This window comes from Lepidochelys olivacea, assembly GCF_965140295.1.
Source record: "Lepidochelys olivacea isolate rLepOli2 genome assembly, chromosome: 10".
NCBI lineage: Eukaryota > Metazoa > Chordata > Testudines > Cheloniidae > Lepidochelys > Lepidochelys olivacea.
The window spans coordinates 46,323,525-46,351,419 of record NC_140420.1 but is presented as its reverse complement, the minus strand read 5'-3'; the positions used below and the strand labels follow the sequence as shown (position 1 = coordinate 46,351,419).

General features: G+C 46.1%; 1 protein-coding gene and 1 long non-coding RNA gene across 3 annotated transcripts in view; one reads left to right on the top strand and one right to left on the bottom strand.

Annotated features, from left to right (window-relative positions):
- LOC311527080 overlaps positions 1-26,068 on the bottom strand; it is a 47,901-nt gene extending 21,833 nt beyond the window's left edge. Inside the window, exon 1 of the long non-coding RNA XR_014713235.1 lies at positions 25,587-26,068. This is a non-coding gene — a long non-coding RNA (uncharacterized lncRNA). The remainder of the gene's footprint in view (positions 1-25,586) is intronic.
- Positions 26,069-26,307: 239 nt separating this feature from the next.
- The window catches only part of ZNF592 (zinc finger protein 592), a 97,635-nt gene continuing 96,047 nt past the window's right edge, over positions 26,308-27,895 (top strand). The window contains exon 1 of one of the 2 annotated variants that reach the window (XM_084641836.1): positions 26,308-26,389. The gene's annotated coding sequence lies outside the window, so the exon portion shown is untranslated. Of the gene's footprint in view, positions 26,390-26,937; positions 26,958-27,895 lie in introns of those variants that run through there. The other variant, XM_084641838.1, reaches the window with a different exon arrangement.

Sequence of the window (27,895 nt, the reverse complement as noted above, 5' to 3'; positions counted from 1 at the left end):
CCTACTACAGCACTTTGCCCTCCAGAAACTGGTACTGAACCCAGGATTCCTGAGTCTCACCCTTCCTCTGCTGTCAGCAAACACCTTTGAAACCCATCAACAAAGTGAGTGGCTCATTGTGACGTTCCCCTGGTGTTATCTGGACCGGTGATCTGCTAGGTCACTCCACAAAACTGGGCTCTCTATGGCTGCTACTTTGAACCCTGTTGTCTTGCCTCACTCCTGAGTCCTGCTTTCCTGCCTTGCTCCTGGTTCCTGCTTTCCTGAGTTGTTCCTGATCCTTGCCCCGGTCTCTGAATCTGTCTCTGATCCTTGGTGGAACTCTCTAACTCTTATTCCAGCTCCCTTGGCTTGATTCCCAACTCTGACTCCTACTCCAACCTCTAGACCCAGCCATCAATGTCTCGGCCCTGACACTAAGTACTAAGCATTTCTTTATAGTAAGTTAAACAAACGTATATAACCTGCACCTGGCACCTTGTTTTCTTTATTTCTATTATGTCAGCCCAAACCTTAAATAAGCTAACACTGGTATTTCAAAGGTCACCACAAGTTTAACACAAACAACTCTTCTTTCTCCTGATCGCATTCTTTGTGGTCACATGTCTTGGCCTATCAATCATGCTAATATCCAAATTTAATTTAAAACCATATTTCATTTAAGTCCGATGTGGGCCTATCTTCCCAGATAGGATATTGTTTTAGTTTTGATGGAATAACAAACGGATCCAGAAACTCAAACATGACCCTGTCACTTTAAAACACTAAAGAGTTAAGGTTCAAGAATACAGAGAGCTCGACCTGCTTAGTCCCCTGGCAAACACACCATTAAAAATCTTTCTAACCTTTTATTAAAGGTACAGAAAAAGATCTCAAAACAGTTAAAGCATTTGAAATGTAAAGTAGCAAGACTATCATTTTAACAATATCCTTTATTTCCTTTCCCTTTAGCCACAGATAATTTTTAGAAGGAAAACACCACTGTCTGACCATCTTTTAGATGATATTAAAGACGGTAACAACAGTCCTTTTTGGGGAAAAGAGGAAATGTAGTTGAGATTATTCACAGATTAATAGAATCCAAGGCCAGAGGGACTATTATGATAATCTAGTCTGACCTCCTGTAGAGGGCAGGAGCTGGAGATGTTGCTGCTGTTGTTAAAGTCAATGGTGTATCCTACAAGATGAACATATACAAAAGGGAAGAGAAAAGAACAGCAAAGAGAGAAAATGCAGCTTCTGTCTCTGGTGTTGACCCTCACTTGTAACGACTCTGCTGGAGGAACTCCAGCACAGCACATGGTCTGATTAGCCACTCCCAAGATATACCAAACTTGTACCAATGTCTAGCTGTTTAGGACATTGCTTTTAGCTGCCTTTCTGATGACAGGCTCCCAGCAGTGTAGCAAAATATGTAGCCTTGGCCAGTTAATCCAGACTCTCATTAAACAGCAGCTCCCATTGGCCTGCAGCAGCAAACTGCGGCCACTGGGAGCCACAATCGGGTGAATCTACGGACGTGGCAGGTAAACAAACCGGCCGGCCCACCAGGGGCTTTCCCTGCACAAGCAGCGGAACAAGTTTGGGAACCACTGCAGGAGGCAAAAGGAGAGGAATAGGAAAGAGAAGAAATAAGTTGCCGAAGGACACACATGGGAGTGGCGGAGAGGCGGGTGATGATAACGTGAACCAAAGTCTCACATCTCAGGTGGTGTTTGGGAGTTAGCTGGAGCTGGTAGACTTGGCAATGTCATCTGGGTCCCACTCTCTGCCCTGTGCTGGTCAGAACATTTCTCAGGATAAGGACAATGAAGGCCACCCCAAAACAGAGTAGCAAAGAAGTCCTCCAGGCAGCCTAGAGTGGCTGCAGAGAAGCAACCAATCAGGGGCCAGAAGGGCTATATAAAAGACAAGCAGCAGAGCAGAGAGTTCAGTTCCTGCCTGGAGCTTGAAGAGGGAGGACCAGGTGCCTGGCTGAGTAGCAGGACTGTGGACAGGTCAAGGTGGGCAGCCTGAGCCCAGAACCTGGCCTGACCAGCCAAGGGCACCAGGATGGGCCCAGCTGGTCTGGTTGCAGACTGAGCCCAGGGAGGACTGTTGAAAGGACCACAGCTGTAGGTACTGAGATGGGCCTTGTTTGGGTTGTTTATGAAGGCAGGGCCAATGGAAAGAAGCCTTAGAGCCCCACACCAGGACTGGGAAAAGAACCTGAGACTGTATACTCTGGAAGGGGGGATAGTAAATGAAGCTTAGCCAGAGGGCTGAGTTGCTGAAGACCTGGTCAAAAGAACTGTGATTGCAGGCACTATCAGCCAGGGAAGGGGGCACTTGCGAGAGGCAGGTGCTGACCCCTTTGCATCTTGATATAGCATTTTAACAGTTTTTTTAATGTAATTTCTTACATATACCAATAGGATAAAATTATTTAGGATGATTATGATTCAAGTCAACCACTAATTTGTAGGGCTGGGAGAAATTTCTTCTCTGAGCAAGTTATAAAATTACTGGGAGTTCTCATGCCTTCCTCAGAGACAAGGTATTGGACAAGATGGACCATTGGGTTGATCTGACATGGCAGTTCTTATGTTCCTAAAATTTTTCTTGATACTTGAGAATGGATTTGAACACACTGAAATACCAGGTAATGGTAAATTATTCTCTGTGGACACACAGAGCCAAAGGTCTATAAAGTATGGAACTATAAAAGGTGGACCTTCATCCATCACATTTGCACATGAAGACCCAGCAAAAGGATATGTTTATGCATTCTTGCCTAGTTTGCTAATGTATGGGCATTCTGTTTAGCCCTGGCACTGCAAGGAGCTTTGGAAATGCCAAATATTTCTGTTCTCATCAAAAATGAAAACAACCAAAGGGATCTTTTTGAAGTTATACCAAACTAAAGCTGACAGTGGGTTTAGAAAAGGGGGGGGGGGGAATCATGAAAGTCAGCATGGTTAGAAATGAGAGGGAACTGAAATGCAATCCTACCAAAGTACGCTCCAGCAAGCAGCTCCTACACTATTGAGGGGCATATGCCAGTCTAAATACACAGAGACAGAAGCAGTGTTTGTGCCATGTTGAATCACGTAACTTATGTTTTATTAATGAACAGAAATGAAATTTATTGATATCGCTGTATCTTTATATGGTTCCACTATTCTTAACTTCTTTAAACAGTCATTTCACATCCCGTTCTGCCGTTATTAATCACTTGAAATTACCTCAGTGATATTGGGTCTCAGAAAAGTATTTTGCAAAAAGATGAGACATCATGAAACACTTGAGATTTTTCTCTCATCTTCTAGATGTAGACAATTTTATTCCTTATCAATGACAATTTCAAATATAATGGTCATCTTACATCTTGACAAAGGATGAAGACACCCTTTGAAGTTATCGACGAAACTCCACACGCACAAAAAGCACTGGCATGACCTCTCACACCATGATTAAGAACTAAAATCTCTTTGATAATTCTGCCTTTGCTGAGTTTGAGTTTCTTGCCACAGTGTCAAGCTGATGAAACAGATTTGTTATTAAACATTACAAATAAACAGTGATTGAAGAGGCAAGGTAGAGATTTTGGCTATGACTTTCCAGAACCTTGAATCAAAGAATGGACTAATAAATTACTGCATTTCTGCAGCCCAGTGTCTCCCACAATTATTGACATTTGGGCGTGTCTCCTCTCTCTACAGCTTAGGGCGGCAGATCAAGAGTTTGAGCCACATGATCTGACCATGTCCCCTCAGCTCCTGCTTGCTTCCAGTGTGTGGGTAGCAGTTTTTACAACTCCCACCTTCATATCTGCCTAAGATGGGGTTTTTTGTCAAACTTTGGGGCAGTGGTGAGCAGTGATCTCCCCGAAAGCTCTGCCTCATGCCATTTCTGGAACTCCCTGGAGCCTCAGCTGCAGTGCCTCTCTGCTGGCTCCTCTGCACCTTCCAGCCAAGCATGGCAGAGCAACCTAAAAAGCACTGAATGAAATCAAATGTTACTCCATCTGTGAAACTGCACTCTTAGGCTCAACAGACAGTGGGTAACTTGTGCCCAGCCTGCACCCAGCCTCCCATCCCTGACTCTTTTAGGTCCCGGGGCTATGAGTTGGACAGGAAAGTGGCATCCCCTACCCACCAGAGCAGCTGTAACTCCAATGTGGAAAAATGAACCGGAAGTCTCAGGGCAGAACAAGGAGTGGCTCCAAGGACAAGGAAGACCTCCAATCAGCTGACTCAAAGTAAGTCTCAAGGAGACCCTGGGAAACAGAGAGGCAGCCTTGTGGAGTCACAAATCCTAAAATGGATCCTGAACACCCTAGGGGAAGAAGCAGGTCTCATAAGCCAGCCCACACTCCTTCCCAGTTTGAACAGTGGGGCCCTGAATGTGTTTCCCCTCCTGACTCCCATGGAGAATCTGAAACTGCAGGCGAGGAGTCGGAAAGAGATCCCACGAGAGGATTTCAGGCCCTCAGCAAGGCTAGCCACACAAGGTCTCACCAGAGCCGTGACAGAGCTCATACACTGCCTAAGTGAGCAAAAAACCCCACCCACCCAAACCACACTAAAAAATCATCAGAGCAAGCAAAAAAGGGGTCCACTGGGTCATGGCGTGTGGACTTGTTGTAGGCAAATTCGGCATGGGGAAAAAGTGCCAGCTAATTGTCCTGGTGGTAATTTAGGAAGCACTGTTGATTTTGCTCCAGGATCTGACCCTCTTTGCCTGACCATTGGTGCTAGGGTGGTAAGCAGTTGAGGTACCTAGGAGGTGCAGAAATTCCCTCCAAAGAGGGAAATGAACTAGGACCTCCAGTTGGATACTATGCTTGTGGGCAACCCATGAAAGTGACAGATATTTTCTGAGCAGTGGGGAGGCAGTGGGATGATATCAGATGCACCATTGTCATCAGGAGATCAACTACTACTAGTATCATGGTGTAACCTTGAGAGGTGGTAGCTCCATGTGGCGTTCATCAGCACAATGGCCCAAGGCTGAGGTGGTGTGGGCAAGAGCTGAAGGAGGCCCAGCAGTTTCACAGGGAGGGTTTTGGTCTGGGCACAGAGGTCACAACCGAAGCATGGAGAGCCAGCCACCAGAAACTCCTCGACACCAGAGCCTGGATCTTGAATTGACCAAAGTGACCAGCCAGAGGAGAATCGTGGAAGTAAGCAGCAGCTGGTGGGACAAGACCAGACCATGAGGCTGCAAAACTCTAATCTGCCTCCTTGAGCTGCAGAAAGAGGAGGGCAGCCTAGAGGTCAAGAACTGTGGGAGATGCAGCTAGCAGAAAGAAATTTTCTGTTCTGGCTGAAGATTGGGGGGAAAAATGAGGCATGTACACAACAGCTGAGGCACTGACATAGCTGCTGTACTGCTATGGGACTGGCCTCAACACCCACCACTATCTCTTGGCTCCCATGACAGTGCTTTATTATGGAGAGGCAGCAATCCCTTTCCATAGTTAAGATGGCAACCGATTCAAAGCACTTTAGCACATTCTTAACTGCACGCTCACGAGCATCCCATTGAAAGGCCACTGGAGATTGTGGCAGTGGGTTAGAGGGCAGTTAGAGTGTATGGCACCTCTGGCAGCACAGGAGGGCTTGGGATTGTAGGATGAACCCACTAGTTGAGTGTTTCTGATAAAATGTTGTATGCAGTGTAGTTGTAGCCCTGTCAGTCCCAGAATACTAGAGAGACAAGGTGGGTGAGGTATGAAAGCTTCTCTCTCACCAACAGAAGCTGGTTCAATAAAAGACATTATCCCACCCACCTTGTGTCTCTGATAGAATGAGCAGTCATGAAATAGTTAACAATGACATTTAATCTTTACTTTTCAGAGTTAACCCATTGTTCCAGGCTTTTTTGCAAAGTTGGGAAGACAAGTCTGCATCTCTTACACTCAGCTCACATTTTCAAGGTCTGCTTCACTGCCATAAAGGCCAGAAACATATTGTAAATGACATCTTGGGCTCTGGGGCACAATTCCTCAGTAAGGGGTGGATTCCACAGCAGCTATACGTGGCATGCTGGCTATGGGCACTATCACTACTGTTATTTCTGGCTCTGCATCACTGAGAGGATGCGTGTGGACAATTTCACACATTCTTTTAATAAAAAGAATTCTGTGCATTCACACACACATGCACGTAGACACACATGGCCACAGACAAATAGGTACTGCCACCCCCCATGGACACAGACACACACTATATGCACATACACCTACATAAATACACAGCTTGTATAAACATACAGTCATGCGCCTACATTTATACAAAGATGGGCATACACCACACATATACAGACACACAAACACACTAAATTCTTCCTATGTCCCAGGAGCTCAGTGCTATCAACACCTCCCAAATATCTCTGATTCACCGGAGTTCAAGTTTTAAATGTGAAGGTGAGGATGCATATATCTTTTCTTGAAGGAAAGGACCCCAATCTCTCAGCCTCTTGTGCTATGCAAACTGAACTGATAAAACACAAAGCAACACTTCAGAGAGAAGAATCTTCCCAACTCATAAAGAAGCTGCCAGCTGCTTCTAGAAGCTCATTAACATCGATTATAGCCTCACCAAAGGGTACTTGATAAGACTGAATGAGAAACCTGAAGTGAGAGGCTTTGAAGATACAAAGCCCCAAAGTCTGTAAGTGAGGCCTCAGATTCTCAGAGATAAAAGCCATCATTAAAAAGGCATAAACAAAGGGCATCACAACTGTGCCACTATGTCTTCAGATTAAGAAGGATGAAATAACCTTTTACATAATGCCATTAGCATTTCCAGGGAAAACAACAGCATTTGAGGAGGTAGAAAAAATGTATTTTCTTATCATTCAGAAAGGCCAAAGGTATTTATCTGATTTAATATTTTATAATAAGCAACACAGAAAAACAGGCAGCAAGTCTGAAGTTGGCTATAACCTCCTAGTGACTTGGAAGTGTACTCTATATCCAACCCCTAACATACAGGATGGGGGTCTCACCAATAACACAGGCCTATATGTCACAACCCTCCTCAAGGCCTGTGCATAACTGGAGTTTACTTCAGGTCCAATCATATTAGCTGCTCCAGGATTTGCAGACAGGCTCCTTCATGCTCATTAACTTACCCCATAACAAATATTCCACAATGACATCCCTGTTGTCCATGAGACCAGTAACAGACACACTATGTTCAGAAGGCCTTACAAACAAAAGAGAACTCTCCAATCCTTAAGTGTCTGTCTCCAAGTCTCTTGTTGACAAGGGAAGTCTTTCCATTGCTTTCAGCTGGCTGTGGATCAGGCCTGCAATGATCCCTGGGTTTTCTAAACTCATATTCTGTGTTACATAGACTCATAAGGCTGGTCTCTCTGGTCAGCTAGCCCCACAGTCATATAATCCTTCTGCTTGGCACACTTTTTGCCTGATGCACTTGTTGGTCCTAACACACCTATCCTAGTATGTTGGAGTGAAACAGCCGCTGATGCCTAATAACATGCCATTGTCTCTTTGGTAGATCTAATGTGAGTGCTGCAAGGGGGTGAGAGACACACATCCTTCTTTACCTTCAGAAAAAAGCACAGACCAAATACAGACTATTTTATTCCAGATATGGAGAAAAGGGCCCTTCACTACAATCATGCCCATCAGTCCCTCTGCAGAGCCTGATGAATATTTACACAGACACAAAGATTATTAGACTTAACAGAAACATTGATGAAAAACAATGGCCCCAAATCCCTATCTAGCCACAGTCCTTGCACTATCTGGGAAGAGCCTTTTGTGCGCCCTTACAGAAAAGGAGAGCTCAAACAGAAGTATGAAAATCTCACCGACACTCATCTCTAGGCACACAGGGCTTCACCCTGATGTGGAACACTCCTGCTACATTCATATGCCTTAGTGCTAGGAAGAGAGAGTCCTATGCTCAGACTGTGGACGTGGAGAATATTGTCTTCCCTAAACACAGATTGTTTCTTATATATTGGAGCAGGGATTGGAACCTAGGTCTCCCGAGAGGCTGTACTAACTACTGGGCTACAGAGTCAGACTCTCTCACTCTCTCTGATGAATGAATATTTCATACAAAGGGGAACTGTGTGATCAGGAGAGACTGAGAAAGTCTTGCTGTAGAACAGCCCAGTGGCTTGGGCATTGGTCTGGGTGGGGCTGGCCTTCAGCTTCCTGCTCTGCCTACTCTGCAGGAAAAACGTGAGTCTCACATGCTAGGTGAGTGCCAGAATCATAGACTTCCCTGATTCATTGACCCTGTTTCTCTCTCTCTCTGGGTCAATGAATATTTAAATATATAGAAAGTGGAACAGCTTCAACAGGAGAAATTAAGAAAGCCCCATCCCATTATACTCTTTGTTAGGGCACTCCGCTGGGAAGTGGGAAACCTGGGTTCCAGCCCCTGATCTGAACTAAGCAGCAGGGGGATCTCAACCCAAGTATACTACAGCCCAGGTAAGTGCCCTGCCCATTGGAGTACATAGCTCACCCTCGCATGGCTTAGACACCTAACTGCAGGAAAACTCATAGATGTGAATCCTGAATGGAGATAGGTGCTTAGTCCCCACCCCTCTCCTTGGCATTTCCTATTGGCTAGCTTGGGCAATTCACTGTTCAGCTTGCTGGCTTTTAAGGATCCCATTCTTAGGTGCCTAACTCTCCCCATTAATTTTCTAGGGAGCCTAGGTACCTAACCCAAGGCTGTGAAATCCCCTGCGTGGCAGAGTGCCTAAAGTTAGGTACTGCAATGCAGAGTGTATGTCCTCTTTGTCAATCAACTTCCAAGGAGTTTAAGATCTTCAGAAAGTCAATAAGCCATGGGCTCCTAAGGGACTTAGGCACTTTATAAATGTTTACCCATACGTTGGTATTTTCAAAGAAGTCTTTTTACGTTCTAGGTACCCAACTCCCAGAGAATATCAATAGGACCTGGATGCCTGACTCGCTTGGACTCCTTTGAAAAATCTTAGCCTTAGAGGAAATGCCAGCACTTTGTGAAGTGGCTGGCCTAGATTTGCCCTTTGCACCACAAGGCAGCAGTGAATAAATGGTGCCTAACACACATCCATGTTTACTTTAAATGGAAACAAAGTAGACAGTAGCCCAGCATAATCCAATAGTACTGTGTCTCAGTGCAGGAATCTTAGAATCATTTAGGGGGCAAGAACCTCAAGAAAGTCACCCTCCCCCCATATTGATGTAATTGTTTTCTAACCATTCCTAGAATAGAAGACAGTTTAGCAAATTTATCCCTTCAAAAATCAAATTTAAAGAGCATGTGTTGTCAGCACAGATCTTCCTTAATAACCAAGGAGAACTGCATGTGCCAGGGTCGTCTCCTCCGACGCCATTCCCTGCCTGATGTCCCCACCTCCTCTTGTCCTTTATTCCCCATCTACTGTCTTTCCCTCTCTTGATCATTTGCTTCCTGAAGGTAGATGAAAAGGAGGGTAGGACAAAGACTCAAAATAAAAGGTGCAAGACAAACAGTGGTGCAGACAGAGTAAGGCCAGGGGGCCTATGTGGCTTGGAACATTTTATTGCCTCTGATTCCTGAGTAGCATTTCTGATGTAAAGAGTTTGGAGGAATAAATGGGAGAGAATTCTAGGCTGGTACACAGGCAAGAGAAATCTGAGCCAGGAATGAGGACAGCTGAAGGGACTTCCCATCATGGTAACCTGTAGGAGTCAGAGCTGTAAAGGGGCAGTTAGGCCACCCCTGGAGGCCACTGCAGGATTGATTCCTACCTTCTGGTTTTAGTGCTTTGTCCAATATCATATGAAATGTCTTAAGGAGGATACTTTCATCACTTTCCTTTGGAGGCAATGCCAAACAAAACCTAATACATCTCACTATCAAACACCTACTCTTCCCTTCTCTAATGTCATCCCAACATCCTACTTCTTAGATTGTAAACTAGCTGATGGATGGCAAACCTCTTAGTTTTCCTGGCCTGACTATTTCATTCTGTCTTCATCTCTTTTCAGTACCTCACTAAGCACACTATTGGCTCTCAAAAAGTCATTGCCCTCATCTCAGCAAGGTCTCTTTAATCATAGAATCGTAGGGCTGGAAGGGACCTTGAGAAGTAATTTAGTCCCGCCCTCTGCATAGTGGCAGGACATAAGAACATAAGAAGTACACCTAGACCATCCCTGAGAGGTATTTGTCCAACTTGTTCTTAAAAACCCTTAGTGATGGTGATTCCACAACCTCCCTTGGAAGCCTATTCCAGAGATTCACTACCCTTATAGTTTGAAAGCTTTTCCTAATATCTAATATAAATCTCCCTTGCTGCAGATTAAGACCATTACTTGTCCACTCTATAACAGCCCTTAACATATTTGAAGACTCTTATTAGCCCGCCCTATTCTTCAAGATCTAACATGACCAGGTTTTTTAACGTTTCCTCATAGGCTAGGTTTTCCAAATCTGTTGTTTTTGTTGCTGTCCTCTGGACTCTCTCCTGTTTGTCCAAATTTTCCTTCAAGTATGGCACCAAGAACTGGACACAGGACTCCAACTCACCAGTGCCAAGTAGAGTGGGACAATTCCTTCCCATGTCTTACATACAACGCTCCTGTTAATACACCCCAGCATGGTATTGCCTTTTTCACAACTGCATCTCATTGTTGATTCATATTCAATTTGTGATCCACTATAACCTCTAGACCCTTTTCAGCAGTACTGCTGCATAGCCAATTATTTCCTATTTTGTAGTTGTGCATCAGATTTTTTCCTTCCTATGTGAAGTACTTTGAACTTGTTTTTATTGAATTTCATCTTGTTGATTTCAGACCAATTCTCCAATTTGGCTAGGTTGTTTTGAATTCTGATCCTGTCCTCTAAAGTGCTTGCAACTCCTCCCGGGTTGGTGTCATCTGCAAATTTTATAACCCTACTCTCCACTCCATTATCCAAGTCATTAATGAAAATATTGACTAGTACCAGCCCTAGGACTGACTCCTGTGGGACCACACTAGATATCCACTTCTAGTTGGACAGCAAATTTATCTAAATATTCTTTAACCTGTTCTTTCCCCAGTTTGGCTTGCATTCCTTCCCCCTTGTTGTTAATATTAGTTTTGTTGAGTGTCTAGTCACCATTCACCTTTTTAGTGAAGACTGAAGCAAACTAGGTATTAAAGACCTCCATCTCATTTCTAATGTATTATTTCTCTGTCCTCACTGGTGTTCCAAACTCCTCACAATTTAGTGTTGTAGAATTGTTAATGTTCTGTTTTCTCCCTCTTCCAGATCATTAATAAAAAGGTTTGATAACCAAACAGGCCTGGATGCAAAATGTCCTTTGCCACCTACTACTGGGCAGGAGACTGCAACCCTTCGGTCAGATTCAGACTTATCCAGACTGGACCATAAATTTGTGATTTGTGCTCTGCTCGCTACACTAGCTCCTCGTTGAGTATTTGGTGAAATTGAAAGGTTTGGTCCTGTCTTTAAAGCCTTCTATTCCCAAGTTTACCACAGGATGGCTTCTCCATGCTTGATCGTGACCTTCCATGGCAGCTACAGTCCCTGGGAACAATGAAAATGTCACCCTCAAGACTGAGATTCGGGTGTGCGGGAGACAATTGTGTCTTGGCACTCAGCCTGGGAATCTAGAGCTCAGTGCTGGAGAAGATTAGGATGACCATGAACCTCTGCATCTTCAGACCAGTGACAATGATGGGTATCTTGTGGGTTCGGCAAGGATCAGTTTTAGATCTATCTAAATTACATGGTGCTGGGTGATAGACACCTGACAAATTCAGGTGATAAAAAGAGGTTCCCTATGTCTCTCTCTCCCTCTCGTTTCCCCACTCTGTAGTCAGAATTTGTTGCTGTTTCACTATATGGGGTTTTGTTATATGGGAAGGCAGGACAAGGAAGTGGGTTTTGCAATTTGTTCTGAAGATGCTGAGGTTCATGGTCATCCTAATCTCCTTCTTGGCACAAGAACAAATGTGTATAAATTGGCCATGAACAAAGTCAGTCTGGATATTAGAAGGAGGTTTGTAATCATCAGAGGAGTGAGGTTCTGGAACAGCCTCCCAATAGGAGTTGTGGAGGCAAGCAACTTAATTACTTTGAGAGAGCTGGACAGATTTGAGTGTGATTGTATGACAGAGTTGCTTGCAATAGTCAGGAGTAGACTCAACAGCCCTGGGGCTCACTCTGGTTTATGTCCTATGTTCAAGTGTAGGAGCGGGGAATTAGCCTTGACACCATGGCTGGAGATGGGATACTAGGCAAGGTCTCTGAGGTGGCAATGAGCATTCTCTCTCAGGTCCTTGGCTGGCTGGTTCTTGCTCAGGGTCTAACTGATTGCCATATGGGGTTGGGAAAGAATTTTCCCCACATCAGATTGGCATTGACCTTGATTTGTTTTTTTTTTTTTTACCACCTTTTGCAGCATGTGGGTGTGGGTCACTTGCCAGGATTATCTGCGTATATTTCATTTAATCATTTGTCTGTCACTAGAGGGACCTTGAGCACTGGTTGATCTTGGTTCCTCCTATTCTCTGCCTGTGGCACATAATAGTCTAGTCTCCTGTGGGTCTTATTTACTTTGGTCTCATTTTGGTTGTTGGGTTTATCATAAGGTGGTGTTGGTGGCCTGTGAGATACAGGTCAGACTATATGATCTACTGGTCCCTTCTGGCCTTAAACTCTATTACTGGAGTCCTAGGGGCGATGATGATGATGTAATGCTTTGTGAGGAACACTTCATAAGGCATTGCATAGAATGTTGTGGTAAATACCCACTGACAAGATGCCATATGATGCGTTAGATTCACCTGCTATTCTTCAATTTGTGATGAACGAGAGTTTGAATCAGGTAGTTTGTTTTATTACTGATGTTTTAATCAGTGTTCTCTCTAGAGGTGTTTCTCTAGGGAGAAGTGCTTAGACACCAAGAGCAGTATGAAGTCTGAGTGAAGCAGGCTCAGCGTGAGTTTTTATAACCAGGTGTGCAGTATCTGGGATAGCAGAGAAACTCAAGGTTTGGAGCCCTACGCTGAATACACTGCAGCCATAGTCCCAGCACCATTGCCAGAAAGTACCTCTGAATTCCCATTGTTTTATTTCTGTTACATTACAGTGGACACTCTGAGGGGGAAAAAAAATCTTAACTTGTGTAGACAGCTTAAAATATTATGGAGCTGGAAAAGCTCTCAAGATGGCCAGAAAGTGTGATACTTCTTTAAAGAAATGGGAACACCCGTTGCCATATTAGAGACTGACGAACATTGCATTATGACACTTACAAACTACTCTGCGAACATCACCATCAGGAGAGGGAATACAAGAACATAGAAAATGCCAAGGAGGATAAAAGCAGAGGGCCATCTAGCTCAGTATCCTACCTCTGACAGTGACCAGTACCAGATGCTTCAGAGAAAGGTGCAAGAAGAAGTTATGGAAAAACCTTCCCAAGGGAAAATTTAGAGTCTGGCTCATACGCTGAAGGAGAAGGCTTATTATTGTATCCTATCTAATGTAACGGTGGATGTTGTTTTATAGATATAATTCACTAGTCCCTTTTGGCATCTACCTATACCAGAGGTGGGCAAACTATCACCCGCGGGACCGTCCTGCCCAGCCCCATAGCTCCTGGTCTGGGAGGCTAGCCCCCAGCCCCTCTCCCCCGTCCCCCCTCCCTTGCTGCCACGCGGGCAGCCAGGACTGTGAGCTCCTGCCGTTGTGAGCGGCATGGTAAGGGGATGGTGACAGCGCACGCAGCGGCGTGGGGGGTTGGGTAGATAGGGGGCAGTTGGGAGCAGCAGGTGGCTAGGGGCGGGGGGCTCTGGGGGGCAGTCAGGGGACAGGGAGCAGGGGGCGGTTGGATAGGACGGAGGTTCTGGGGCGGTCAGGGAACGGGGTTGGATAGGGGGTGGGATCCCGGGGGGGCAGTTTGGGGTGGAGGGGTCTCAGGAGGGGGCAATCAGGGAACAAGGAGCAGGGGGGATTGGATGGGTCAGGAGTTCTGAGGGGAACAGTCAGGGGGCGAGAAGTGGGAGAGGGTGAATAGGGGGCAGGGGCCAGGCTGTTTGGGGGGCACCACCTTCCCTACCCAGCCCTCCATACAGTTTTGCACCCCAATGTGGCCCTCAGGCCAAAAAGTTTGCTCACCCTGACCTATACTAAGCCCTTGGCTGCAATATGGTAATCAGCCTTTCTATTTGTTGTCACTGGCATTCGTTGTATGGAGGTTCTCACCTAACAGTGAAATGAGTGTCAAACAATTTCTAGCTACTTTCTCTTTGTCACTATGACCTCGCTCTTCAACAGCTGTACTGCTCTGAAAATAAGTGGTACATGCTTATTTTCTAAGACACAGCTTGGAAAGCCCAGGTTTTTGCAAGCAGGCTGGTTAGGGAAATATATTTTAGGACATCTTGCAAGCTACTAATTAAAACATTATGCATATATAACGTGACTGCATGAGTCAGAAAGCATGCAGCATTTAAAAGCTGATATTTGTTTGTCCTACAGTTTAATATCTTATGTTGGCACTTCAGAGCAGCCACAGCACAACACAGTAGTACTATGACTGGTAGGACAGCATAACTGATGGCAAGTGAGTGCCTAGCAGTATAAAAAAAGGGAGGAAAACACTCTCACATCCACAGTTAGTATTCCACAGTTTGCCGATTTGTCACCACTATCTTTCCAAAAGGCTTTTGATTTCACTTGTACAGCCCTTTCCTGTTCTCATCGTCACATCCCCTAACATTTTTCCTGGGAAAAAGAATTCTTCATAATAAGCCCTGTATTTTGTTTTACCTGAAAGACCTTTTTTCCACAGCCCTTGTAATGTCTTTTCTTTCTTTTATCCTGGAGTTTGGTATTAAAAAATGGTATTTCTCCCTTGCAGCTTTTACTGAGATTGTGTGCCTTGATTCTCTGTTCCACTTTCTCTCCCCCATTAACACCACCAGCCATTTGTGTGGGCTAGAAATCTAACGAGACACATTCTGCCATAAGAGAAGGAAGTATCTTTTGACACCAGGATATTCACGTTTTACCAGGAAGTAAAGGCAAATTTTATCCAGATCTGGGGAATGTAAGGCTGAAAATGTTCTGGTCCACAGCTCCATCTCAAATTCACAAGACTTGAAGGGAGTCAGAAATCACACAAAATTTATTTGGCCACTTTTAAACTTAAAACTATAGGAAATATTTTCAAATGTAAATACCTAAAGGTAGTTGCTGAATTCCAGAGTTGGGAATAAAAACTTTTGTTTATGTACTGACCATGGATTGGGTATCTAGCATTAGTCCCTGGAGAGATGGAAAGTGGGGGAAAGATTGTCATCGAAGGAGGGGATACACTAGGATGTCCAGGCTTCCTATCCCTGTAGTAAGGGTTGGAGAGCATGCCAGCATATTTTTCCATTTGAAGCCCTGATGTGCGTAGGATAGGACCCAAGCACAGATGGGGAAGAGAGGGAGAATATAAACTTTTAGGGTTCTCTTTGGGGGTCAGGAGAATATTTAAGAGAAAGTCATTGTTAAAACAGAAAGCAGCTTTTGGAATCACAAGCTGCTGAGTCCATGGACCAATAATGTTTCATCCTAGGAGTTAGAGGAATCCCAGGTGTTACTGAAAGCTATTACCTCTTTAGGGAAGTAATGAATGTTGTTAAATACTCACCTTCTCCTGACAGCATGCACCATCTGTGAATTGCTGTGGAGCTGATCTGTTCCCATGAAGGGTTGCTGAGGGTCTATGATAAAGCTCTTCTCCCAATACTAGTATGCCTGTCTGATCAGAATGGCGTGACTATGTGGAAATCAAAGCTCTGCAGCTTGTCGGAAGGAGGGGTCAGATGTGGTGATAGACACAGAGGCTGCAATAGCTTGTCTATGCAGCAGCATCAATCATACAGCAGCAAGTCACTTGCTAAACTGAGAAAAGAACAACTCTGGAAGAAATGGAGCAGGCTGTGAAAGCAAACACGGGGCATTAATTAATTTTTAGATGAAGTCATGGGAGACAGGAAGATGAGATCAAGATAATTCCCTTTTTATTCATTATTAGTTGGAGCTATGGTAGAGAAGAATTTTTTTTCATTTTCTTCTGAATTTGTGTCATCTTTCCTTGGGATAAGGCCCTAGTAAAACACGTACTTGGATACCACAGTGATGGGTGCACCACAGGGGCATAAATAAATCCTTGCTGAGGGGCTGAAAATATTCATTAGTGTGAGACTGAGACACATTTTTGTTCCACAAGAACCCTTCCTCAAGATGGATGGTGCTCAAAGAATGAGGCACTCCTCCTTCTGCTTCTTTTTCTCCCCAAAATTCACTGATTGGTCCAGGTCTTATTTACTGCACAAGATTCAAACTTTGTCCTGAATACAGAATGATTAATTGTCTCTGGTGCCCCTCATCACAGTGTCTGAGCACCTCTCAAACATGAATGGACTTATCTTCACAGCACTCCCATTTTATTAATGTCAAATGAGGCACAGGGAGATTACAGACAATCTTTTCAAAAATGTCCACTAATTTTGAATGCCTCAATAAGCAGGTGTCAAAGCTAACACCTGAAGTCTTTTTAAATTGTGCTGAGCACCCACAGCGCCCAATGACTTCAGCAGGAGTTGACCCTTCTGAAAACTTGGCCCTAGGTGTGTCCAGCTGGGCACTGATAATTAGCATCTCCTCAGAATACTTGTTTGATGCCTTGTGTCATGTCACATAGGGAATCAGTGGTAGAGCCAGAGATAACCAAACTCTTCTTGGTTCTGCTACAGTGCCTGAGGCACAAGAGTATCTTTCCTTTTTGCAGCCCCGACTTCATTCACTGTCCATCCTGTGCACTGAATGAGGTGGGGTCCTGTAGAAAAAATATTGTGTGATCATGTAATAGTGTATCATTATGCATATGCACCAGGGGGCCAAATAAAGGTTGCCCAGGCATCCTAAATTCTTGAGTTTTGGCCTTTTCCTTTTCTGGTCTGCTAGCAAAAACCACCAACACTCCTGATTTTGTGGCTATATTACATTTGACTCCTGGCAATTTGAATTAATTGTCTGAGGTTTACCTACTATGTAAATTAACACAACGTTCAGACTATCTTAGCCTTGAGGACTAGACGAGATCAAGTTTTTGGCATTTTTTCCCCCTCCTCCAGATCCCATCTGACTCCATACAAAACCCTGTCTTGTTCACTGTCCATTCTATACAGGGGTCCCATGGAAAACAGTAGGTCCAATATATAAAATGGGATGACCCATGCAACTATAGACTGGCAGTCATAGTGGTCCCTTCTGGCCTTGGAATCTATGCATCCCGGTTCAACCCCTTCCTTCAAGGGTTATGCAGAGAATAGGAGCGCTTGCATTGCTCTCCACATGGTCATGACATTTGCAGTTCTGTATTAATACAATGACTATAATCCAATCTCATGCTTCAGAGATTCAACCCATCACTGACTTCTCCCCCTTCCTCCCCTCCCCCCACATCGGCTGGATGTATTCAGGTGTTTGTCTGATTGTTTGTGGCTGGCAGTGGGACGCTAGATGGGGTGGACCAGTGCTGAGGTGGTAGAGAGAATCCTTATTCTTAGATGCAGAGGTAGTGGGTCTTGGTCACATGGTCAGGGTCAAACTGATCACCAGATTAGGGGTCAGGAAGGAATTTTCCCCCAGGCTAGATTGGCAGGCACCTTGGAGGGTTTTTGCCCTCCTTTGCAACATGGGGCATAGATTGTCTGCTAGAAACATCTGGGTGTACCCTACCTAATTCCTTGCCATTACAGGGGACTCAGACATTGGTGGCACTTTGGGATCTCCTGTTCTCTGCCTGTGGCTCACAACAGTTTAGCCTTCATTGCTAGGGGATGTCATGAAAGCTGAAAGCATAACGGGGTTCAAAAAAGAAGTAGATAAGTTTATGGAGGATAGGTCCATCAATGGATATTAGTAGGGCCCTATCAAATTCACAGCTATGAAAAATGCATCATGGATTATGAAATCTGGTCTCCCACCATGAAATCTGGTCTTTTGAGTGCTTTTACCCTATCTTATAGCGATTTCATGGGAGACCAGTATTTCTCAAATTGGGGGTCCTGACCCAAAAGGGAGTTGCAGGGAGCTTGCAATGTTTTTAGTGAGGCTGCAGTATTGCCACCCTTATTTCTGTGTTGCCTTCAGAGATGGGTGGCTGGAGAGCGGTGGCTGGTGGCCGGGCACCCAGCTCTGAAGGCAGCACCTCACCAGCAGCAGCGCAGAAGTAAGTGTGGCAATACCCTACCATGCAACTCTTACTTTTGCCCTGCTGCCTTCAGAGCTGGGGGCTGGAGAGTGGTGGCTGCTGACTGAGGGCCCAGCTCAGCAGGCAGCAGCGCAGAAGGAAGGGTGGCAATACCATACCATGCCATCTTTACTTCTGTGCTGCTGCTGGCAGCAGCTCTGCCTTCAGAGTTGGGCTACCAGCCAGCAACCACTGCTCTCCAGCTGCCCAGCTCTGAAAGCACCGTCACCACGAGCAGCAGCGCAGAAGTAAGGGTAGCAGTACCACAACTGTGAAACTACGCCCACAACTTCTTTTTGGGTCAGGACCCCTACGATTACAACACTGTGAAATTTCATATTTAAATAGCTTAAATCATAACATTTACGATGTTCAAAATCCTGACTGTGAAATTGACCAAAATGGGCCATGCATTTGGTAGGGTCCTAGCTATTAGCCAAGATGGTCAGGGATGTAAAACCATGCTCTGGGTGTCCCTAGTCTCTGACTGCCAGAAGCTGGGAGTGGATGGCGGGGGATGGACCACCCGATGATTATCTGTTCTGTTTGTTCCCTCTGAAGCACCGGGTGTTGGCCACTGTTGGAAGACAGGATATTGGGCTAGATGGATCATTGGTCTGACCAATGTTCTTAAGGACTAAAATGTTTTGGTCTAACTATAGTTATTAGGCTCAACACAAGGGTAACTGGGTGAAATTTAATGGCCTGTGTTATACAGTAGTTCAGACTAGATGATCTAATGGTCCCTTCTGGCCTCACATTCTATGAAAACTGTGACCCCAATTTAGTGATGTTATCAGCTCCAGCCATCTGTCTTGGGTGGGGCTGTAGGCTAAAGTCTGGATGCTGCTTTCAGTTGGCTGGCTAACCCACCCATTTTGGAGGAGGCCACATCACTCAGGTGCTGATAGTGTTCCAGTGTCTCATGATTCCCTCTCCCCCATTTGCCCAGAAGGACAGACAAGTTCTCTCACAATTCACTGCAAAAGAATCATAGAGCAGCTCAGTTTACTGCACCACAAAAAACCATAGGCTATGCCCCCGTAAGTCCTAGCGACACACACCTGGAGAATGCAACACTTGTCAGAACACAGTCATCTGGGAAGGGCTCTGCAGCCTATCTGCTTACATCTGGGCTAGGCCAACCCAAGTGTCAATCACACAAGTTAACTTCAGTGAAGACATACTCTCAAGGTGATCTGCAAAGCTTTTGCGTTTGTTCACTTTTTCAGCTTGGGACTCTATCTAGTTTTGGTACTTATTTGGCCCCCATCGCCACAGTATTTGAGCATCTCACAATCTTTAATGTATTTATCCCAAGAACATGTTTGTGAGATAGGGAAATACTGTTATACCCATTTACTGAGGGGGAACTGAGGCACAGAGAGATGAAAGGCTAGATCCACGAAGTTACTTATGTGCCTAAGTCCAACATTTAGGTGCCACTGACATTCTCAAAACCACCACTCAGTGGCTGTAGGTGCCTATTTTTCCACCAGTACATGTGTGCAAAGCCACCTAAATGCTAACACTGCCAGATAACTAACAAGCTCTTGAAGCCCTCAATAAAGGGCTGGTGGCCCCCTCAAACTACGCATTCCCTCCACCTATCTTGCCAGTGGAGTCTGATCCCATAGGCATTCTCAGACCATGTTTAAAACACAAGGCAGCCATGGGGAAGCAGGTCATGAATTTTCAGGGTGGGTATGTGTGTGCGCCTCATGCACTTACTTAGGCTTTAGCAGACACAAGTTCAAATCTCCGCTCTGCCTGATTGGAAGAATGGGTCTGAACCCAGGTTTCCTATATCCCAGGGGAGTGCCCCCACCAGTATGCTTTTGGGGTATTCTGGGTTAGGCTCTCTCAATCTCTCCTGTTGAAGCTTTATACTTTGTATAAAAAAATATTCAGTGGGCCAGAGAGAGAGACTAACTACTGCCCAGCGATTAGGGTACTCAGCTGGGATATAAGAAACTTAAGTCCCTGCACCAATGAACACTGAAGTACTTCTGTTGATTTAGCCCTGAGTGACTTGCCCAAGGTGACACAGGCTGTTTGTGGGAGAGAAGGAACAGTGTGTGGATCTCACCCTGTGTGGTGCTCTCACCACTGGACAAACCGTTGCAGGTGCCCATGGTTCGTGAAGATCAATTTCTGCTTTTTTGTCAAAATCCCTGTTTTATTTTTATGAAAAATATTAGCTCTGCCTTTCTCTAAAAAATTATTCTGCCCTGCCAACATCACTGCTATCTGCATGCCAAGCAGAAACAAACAGCATTCTCCCCTCTATCACTTTACCTATTGCTACACTGCTTGCCATATTTTCATAGTAATATTATATGATTATGTCATAATTATCATGTATTTTATGCAAGATAGATCATGTGAGGTATCATTCGAAAGGGTATGATTTACTGACTATGATTATCCTATTTTTATGCATGTATCTTTTTTGTATCTAAAGTTAGGAATATTGACTATATATCTATACTACAAAAGTGTTTGCACCTGGGAAACGCCCACCAGACAAATGCAATCTGTCTGGCTGGCTAGCTGGAAACAAGTCAATGGACCATTAGGGAAAACAATAGGTCTTTGAAGATACTAATCTCCCACTTTCCTGAGAAGTTTTCCTGGGATGTTACAAACAGCCTCTGCCTCATGGCTCCTTTGACACTGCAGGGTCATGTGATCAAGTCATCTGGTCCTGGATTCCATGATAGAATACCAGTATTTTTCCACTGGTGGCAGCGGGGAACGACATACTGGAAAACAAAAGATTCCAGCCATACGAAAAACCTATTTAAGGCAGAGGAGTGCCATAATCAGGATTCCTTCTTCACTGAATCCCCACCCAGGATGACTGCTGAAAACATAAGAAACAAAGACAAAGAGTGTGGGGGGGGGAAGGATTGAACCCAAGGCTAGAGGGGGTGGGGCCTGTGAAAGAAATACATGGAGTTTTAAGCTGTAAGCAAGAGCAGCTTGCCTTCAAGAAACTCTACAATCTGCCTAAAACAACATTTAGGGTGAGAATTTGTTACTTGTAACCAGTTTTGTTAGTATCTTAAGCTTAGTTTGTGGTTTTGTTTATTTCCTATGGTAATCTGCTTTGATCTGTTTGCTAACTCTTATAATCACTTAAAATCTATCTTTTGTAGCGAATAAACTTGTATTTGTTGTCTCTAAAACCAGTCTGTGGAATTCATAATGGGGACGGGGGGGGGGGGGGCAAAAAGCTGTGCATATCTTCCTCCACACTGAGGGAGGGGGTGAATTTCAATGAGCTTACGCTGTGACGGGTTCAGTCACAGAGACCCCCCTTGAGGCTGTCACCTAATGTACTGGAATTACCTCTGAGCCCGTTTTCCACTGCCAACTTGGGAATCCAGAACCCTGCCTTGTTGAGCCAGACATGCTAGTCTGCTGCAACACAGATCCAGGTCTGGTCCATGCCCTGAAAATTGAAGACTTTAACCAAAAACTGCTCAGCAAGTCACCTATCTCCAGCACCCAGTCACCCAGCTCTCAATGGGATCCAAATAAATCAGTTTTACTCTGCATAAAGCTATACAGGGTAAACTCGTAAATTGTCCACCCTCCATAACACTCAAAGAGATTGTGATGGTGCCCCCCATAAGGCTTTATGGAAATATACTTATGAATGTATATATGACATAACTGGAATGTGTTTTATGCTACATATGCCATGTAACATATCCCTGTAAAGGTTATGATCTACTGAATCTATTACTCCTATTTGTATGCAAGTACCATTTTTGTATTTGAAGTTATGAATATTGGCTGCATATTTGTTTGATTCTGAGTAGGTTTTAGTGAAGCAGTTGGTCAGCTTCCTGAGAAAAGACTATTCCCAGTAAGCGCCCAATCAAGAAGCCCTTAAGCCAACAATGAACTTGGAGACGCCAATCCACATCTGGGCTTTCCCAGGGATGTGGCTTGGCTGGTAAGGAACTCAGTCATTCATGGACATGTGACTTGCCCAGGTGACTCCAACACTCCATTTTGTAGCTGGACTTTGCATAGGAGAGAGGAGGGGGTCTCCCCCCACGAGAGAGCCTATTTAAACCCCTGGGAGACCCCTCCATTTTGTCTTCAGCTGGCTAAAGAGAGAGCCTCTCCACCCCCAAAGATACCTGAAAGAAACTGGAACAAAGGACAGTAACTACAGGGGGTGTGAGTGATTGCTGGACCCAGACTAGAAGGAGACTAGTCTGTAAAAGAAAGCTTGCTGGAACTGGTGAGGTTTTTATCTGTATTCAGTTTTATTACTGTACTAGGCATAGACTTGCATGTTTTATTTTATTTTGCTTGGTAATTGTTTGTTCTGTCTGTTACTACTTGGAACCAATTAAATCTGCTTTGGATATGAGTCAACAGTTGCCAAGAAGGCTAACAGCATTTTGGGCTATATAAGTAGGGGCACTGCCAGCAGATCGAAGGACGTGATCGTTCCCCTCTATTTGACATTGGTGAGGCCTCATCCGGAGTACTGTGTCCAGTGTTGGGCCCCACACTACAAGAAGGATGTGGAAAAATTGGAAAGCGTCCAGCGGAGGGCAACAAAACTGATTAGGGGACTGGAACACATGACTTATGAGGAGAGGCTGAAGGAACTGGGATTGTTTAGTCTGCGGAAGAGAAGAATGAGGGGGGATTTGATAGCTGCTTTCAACTACCTGAAAGGGGGTTCCAAAGAGGATGGATCTAGACTGTTCTCAGTGGTAGTAGATGACAGAATAAGGAGTAATGGTCTCAAGTTGCAGTGGGGGAGGTTTAGATTGGATATTAGGAAAAACTTTTTCACTAGGAGGGTGGTGAAACACTGGAATGCGTTACCTAGGGAGGTGGTGGAATCCCCTTCGTTTGAGGTTTTTAAGGTCAGGCTTGACAAAGCCCTGGCTGGGATGATTTAGTTGGGGATTGGTCCTGCTTTGAGCAGGGGGTTGGACTAGATGACCTCCTGAGTTCCCTTTCAACCCTGATATTCTATGATTCTATGAAATCCTACTTTCTGTATTTAATAAAATCACTTTTTACTTATTAATTAACCCAGAGTATGTATTAATACTTGGGGGCGGGGAGGCAAAACAGCTGTGCATATCTCTCTATCAGTGTCAGAGAGGGCGAACAATTTATGACTTTACCCTGTATAAGCTTTATACAGGGTAAAACATATTTATTTAGGCTTTGGATCCCATTGGGAGTTGGGCATCTGAGTATTAAAGGCAGGAACACTTTTTAACTTGCTTTCAGTTAAGTCTGTAGCTTTGGGGTACGTGGTTCAGACCGTGGATCTGTGTTGGGAACAGACTGGTGTGTCTGGCTTAGCAAGACAGGGTGCTGGAGTCCTAAGCTGGCAGGGAAAGCGGGGGCAGAAGTAGTCTTGGCACATCAGGTGGCAGCTCCCAAGGGGTTTCTGTGATCCAATCCATCACAGAGATATGCACAGCTGTTTGCTCCACCAGGTATTAATCACTTACTCTGGGTTAATTAATAAACAAAAGTGATTGTACTAAGTATAAAAAATAGGATTTAAGTTGTTTCAAGTAAAAACAAACAGAACAAAGTAAGTTACCAAGCAAAATAAAACAAAACACACAAGTCTAAGCCTAATACATTTAAGAAACTGAATACAGGTAAATCTCACCCTCAGATGTTCCAATAAGCTTCTTTCACAGACTAGACTCCTTCTTAGTCTGGGCCCAATCCTTTCCCCTGTTCTTGTTAGTTCCAGCTCAGGTGGTAACTAGGGGATTTCCATGACTGGCAGCCCCCTTTGTTCTGTTCCACCCCCTTTTATATCTTTGGCACAAGGCGAGAATCCTTTGTCTCTCTCTCTCTGGGTTCCCACCCTTCCTTCTAAATGGAAAAGCACCAGGTTTAAGATGGATTCCAGTATCATGTGACATGTTCACATGTCCTGTGAGACTTCATTACTCACTGGCTAGCACCCAGGTATACAGGAAGGCTTACAAGTAAACAGATTTCAGAGTAGCAGCCGTGTTAGTCTGTATTCCCAAAAAGAAAAGGAGCCATTTACAACCAATTGTACTAGTTAATGGAAGCCATCAAGATTCCAAGCCACCATTAATGGCCCACACTTTGCATAGTTACAATAGAACTTCAGAGTAATACTTTATATTTCTAGCTTCAGATACAAGAATGATACATTCATATAAATAGGATGAACACACTCAGTAGATAAGCTTTGCAATGATACCTTACAAGAGACCTTTTGCATAAAGCATATTCCAGTTATATTATATTTACACTCATAAGCATATTTCCATAAAGATATGGAGTGCAACATCACATATGCTGTATAGTTCTCTGTGCAGCACAAGACAATACTATATTGGATTTGCACTCCAGAGGGGGGTGTGCACTTGACTATCTGAGCACTTCCTTCGCTGAAGCCTTCCCATGCAGGGGGCTAGTCAGAAAGCCTGTTACTACAGCTGGGTGTGTCCCTACCCTTATGTAGGCTGGTGAAAGTGAGAGATCAGGAGCAGGTCTGCAGCTTGTCACAGCAGTACAGTTAAAGGGAGCCCAGGCTCATGGGTCACGCGGCCTCAGTAGTACCCCAGTTCAAAGTGGCACCCCGGGGGAAACCTATCACACCTATACATTGCTACATTGTTGTGTCCTGGTCCAGAAAACATGGGAGGGCACAAAATTCACACTAGTAGGAACTCAGATTTGTGATGTCACTATTTCACAGAAATTACATGAGTTGCTGATGGGACAGGGTGCATCCAAAAGGCAAATTACAAAGAGAAATAAAAGACAGAAGGTTGTTTCTTTGCTGTTTTAATTATTAGGAGGTCTTAAAAACCTACCTGCTAATAACAAGCGAAGGCTGCGAGAAAGATTCAACAGTGTTGCAGGTAATTTTTAAAGCACACAAGAAAAAAAGAAGGATGATCGTAATATGAAGGTCTGCACCCTCTGAGGCTGGCACCTCATTATGTCACCACAGTGCCTTCAAGAGCTCCAGCAAAAGCACCCACCCCTCGCCTGAACTGCAGTCTCAGGGTCCTATATTCAACCCGTCTTCAGGGCACAAATATACCCAGCAATGGTGTTGACTGACTGGGGGATTGTGCCTATTGTTCCCCGCTGAAGACTGAGGCGCTGTCTTCAGTGCCACAAAGGTGTGTATTTCCAGGGAGGCCGCACAGCTGAGTAGTTCTCTTGTGACAGGCTGCTGGAGACAAGGCCCTGTGGTTTTCCCCGGGGTGACCGCCAGCTGGGGGGAGGAGGCGGTACACAAACCACCTGTGCCTTACCTCCTCTCGGCTTTCTCAGCCAGGCACCTAGCCCCGGGAACGGCTCTCGAGGCCCGCACACCGCTCGGCCAGCGCAGACACAGCACCAGGCTCCGTGCCACAGCAGCGCGGGCCGGGGCAGGGCACACAGCTTTCCCAGCCCAACCCCGCGATCAGCGAGCGCCCCGCTCCTAACGCCGGAGCCGTTACCCCAGCACGAGGGAGCCGTGCTCCGGGACTCGCCCCCAGGCCCAAGCCCAGCTCGCCGGGCGCCCCTTTGGCGCGGGACCGCCCGTGGCAGCAAGCGCGCCCGCGGAATGATGGTGTGAATCTCCGCACCCGGGCCTCCGCCTGGGCCTCTCACGGCCAGTGTAACGCCCCGGAGCGGCTCGAGCGCGGGCGGCGGGGCCCGGGCGCGCGAGAGGTGGGCGCGGAGGACAGGGCTCCAGGGCTGCGCAGCAGCGGGAGCGCGCCGAGGAGCGCAGCGAGAGCTGGGCCTGGGCGGCGCGCGCAGGGGCGGGCGGGGCGGGAACGGGCACCGCGTCGCAGGCGGCCGAGCGGGGCGGTCCCTGGGGGCGCGGCAGGGAGCGGGGGCGGGGTGGGGCCAAGGGGGCGGGGCGGTTTCCGGGGGGAGGCGGGGCAAAGCAGAGAGCCGCGAGCGGGGCGGTCCCTGGGGGCGCGGCAGGGAGCGGAGTCGGGGCCAAAGGGGCGGAGCGGGGCAGGTCTTCCCAGGCCCGGCCCCGCCCCGCCGCCGCCATGTTGCGGCCGTTGCTGCCCGGCGCTGGGTGAGGCCTGTGCGGGCCCTGGAGGAGCTGCCTGCGCTGGTAAGTGCGGCTCGGCCGGGCCGGCCACTGACCCCCGCGGACGGACCGAGTCCCGCTCAGACGCACAGCTCCCTGCTCTGACAGCCGGACTCCAGTACCCCCCCGTGGGGCTCACTACTGCCCGCTCCCCTCCCCCAGTCCGCGGTGCAGGCTGACACCCCACTGCCGACCCTTGGGTGAGCAGACAGACAGACAGACTGACGTGACTCTCCTGCCTGCCTGCCCCATGGGGCCGCATAGACAGGCCGGCTCCCGCCAGCCCCACAAAGCACTTCCAGCCCCATGGACAGGAGACAGCCTGCCCTGCCCACGCTATGGGGCGGGCGGGCGGACTGACTGCACCTCCCGCCCCAGGGAATGGCTGTGACTGTATCCTGGCCTGCCTGGCCCCACAGAGATCTTCCCTTGCCGGTGGGACAGGCACTGCTGCCAGCTGGGGGCAGAAGACTTCTCCCCTCTCCCTCACCGCCTGGGACGAAGGCCACTGAGCAGTGTGTGTGGCCTTCCCTCCGGGATGGCCCGTCTGGATCCTGGGGGTTGGCTTTAGCCTAACAGTATTGCTCTGGGGGTTAGTCTCTCTTTTTTCTTTTGATCTTGAAGCTCTTGATGAAGATAGGTAAGTGGGAGGTTCCCGCTTCATAGCGGGGAAACAGAGGCACAGAGTAGTTTTAGTGACTTGCCCAAAGGCACACAGCAAGTCACTGGCAGAGTAAGGGATAGAGCCCAGAAATTGCCACTTCCAGCCCAAAGTTTGGTTACCTAGAGCAGAGGTTCTTAAACTTTTTTTTGTGGATGGACCCCTTTTCAAATGCAATGTTAATCACGGACCTACGACTGAGAAACTGATTGACAAAGGTATATGTGTACTTCATATACACGTACTGTTAGTAATGCTTTAAGAAAAAAGTATAAGAGCATTTACAGATGTCAGTGAGGTGGGTGTACCTGCTTCTTATTGGAGAATCTGTCTATCCTTGGCTTGATGGTTGACGTTTTGCAGACCCCATGTGCAGTTTCTAAGGACCCCTGGGGTTCCTGGACCCTAGTTTGAGAACTGCTGACCTAGAGCACAACTGTCTACCCAGCCTGTACAGTAAATCAACAGGCCACGTTCACACCAAGCCATGTAAATTAAGTTGTCCACGGAGTTTGTTTTGGGACCTGCCTACTCTGTTCTTCTACTCTGTGTTTCCTGTACTTTACTGTATGTTAAAACTTTGAAGCCTGAATCCACCCCTATGTGTTGTGGAAGCCTCCAATTTATTCTCCTAGCTGGCTAATCTTTCTGTCCCTTTAGCATCCCAAAACCCACTCTCTCCTGACATTCCCTAGACAAATGTCTCCTTCGACAAACTCAGCTTCATCTTTTACTGCCAGTTGTTGTACACTTTCTGTGTTTACTAAGTCCATGAGCCTGATCTTCAAGTTCTCTGAAAGTACTCTGCTGGCAAAGAGATTTTGCTTTCCCACGCTGTCCTGTCTAAAAATTAAGCCTGGCTTTTGGGG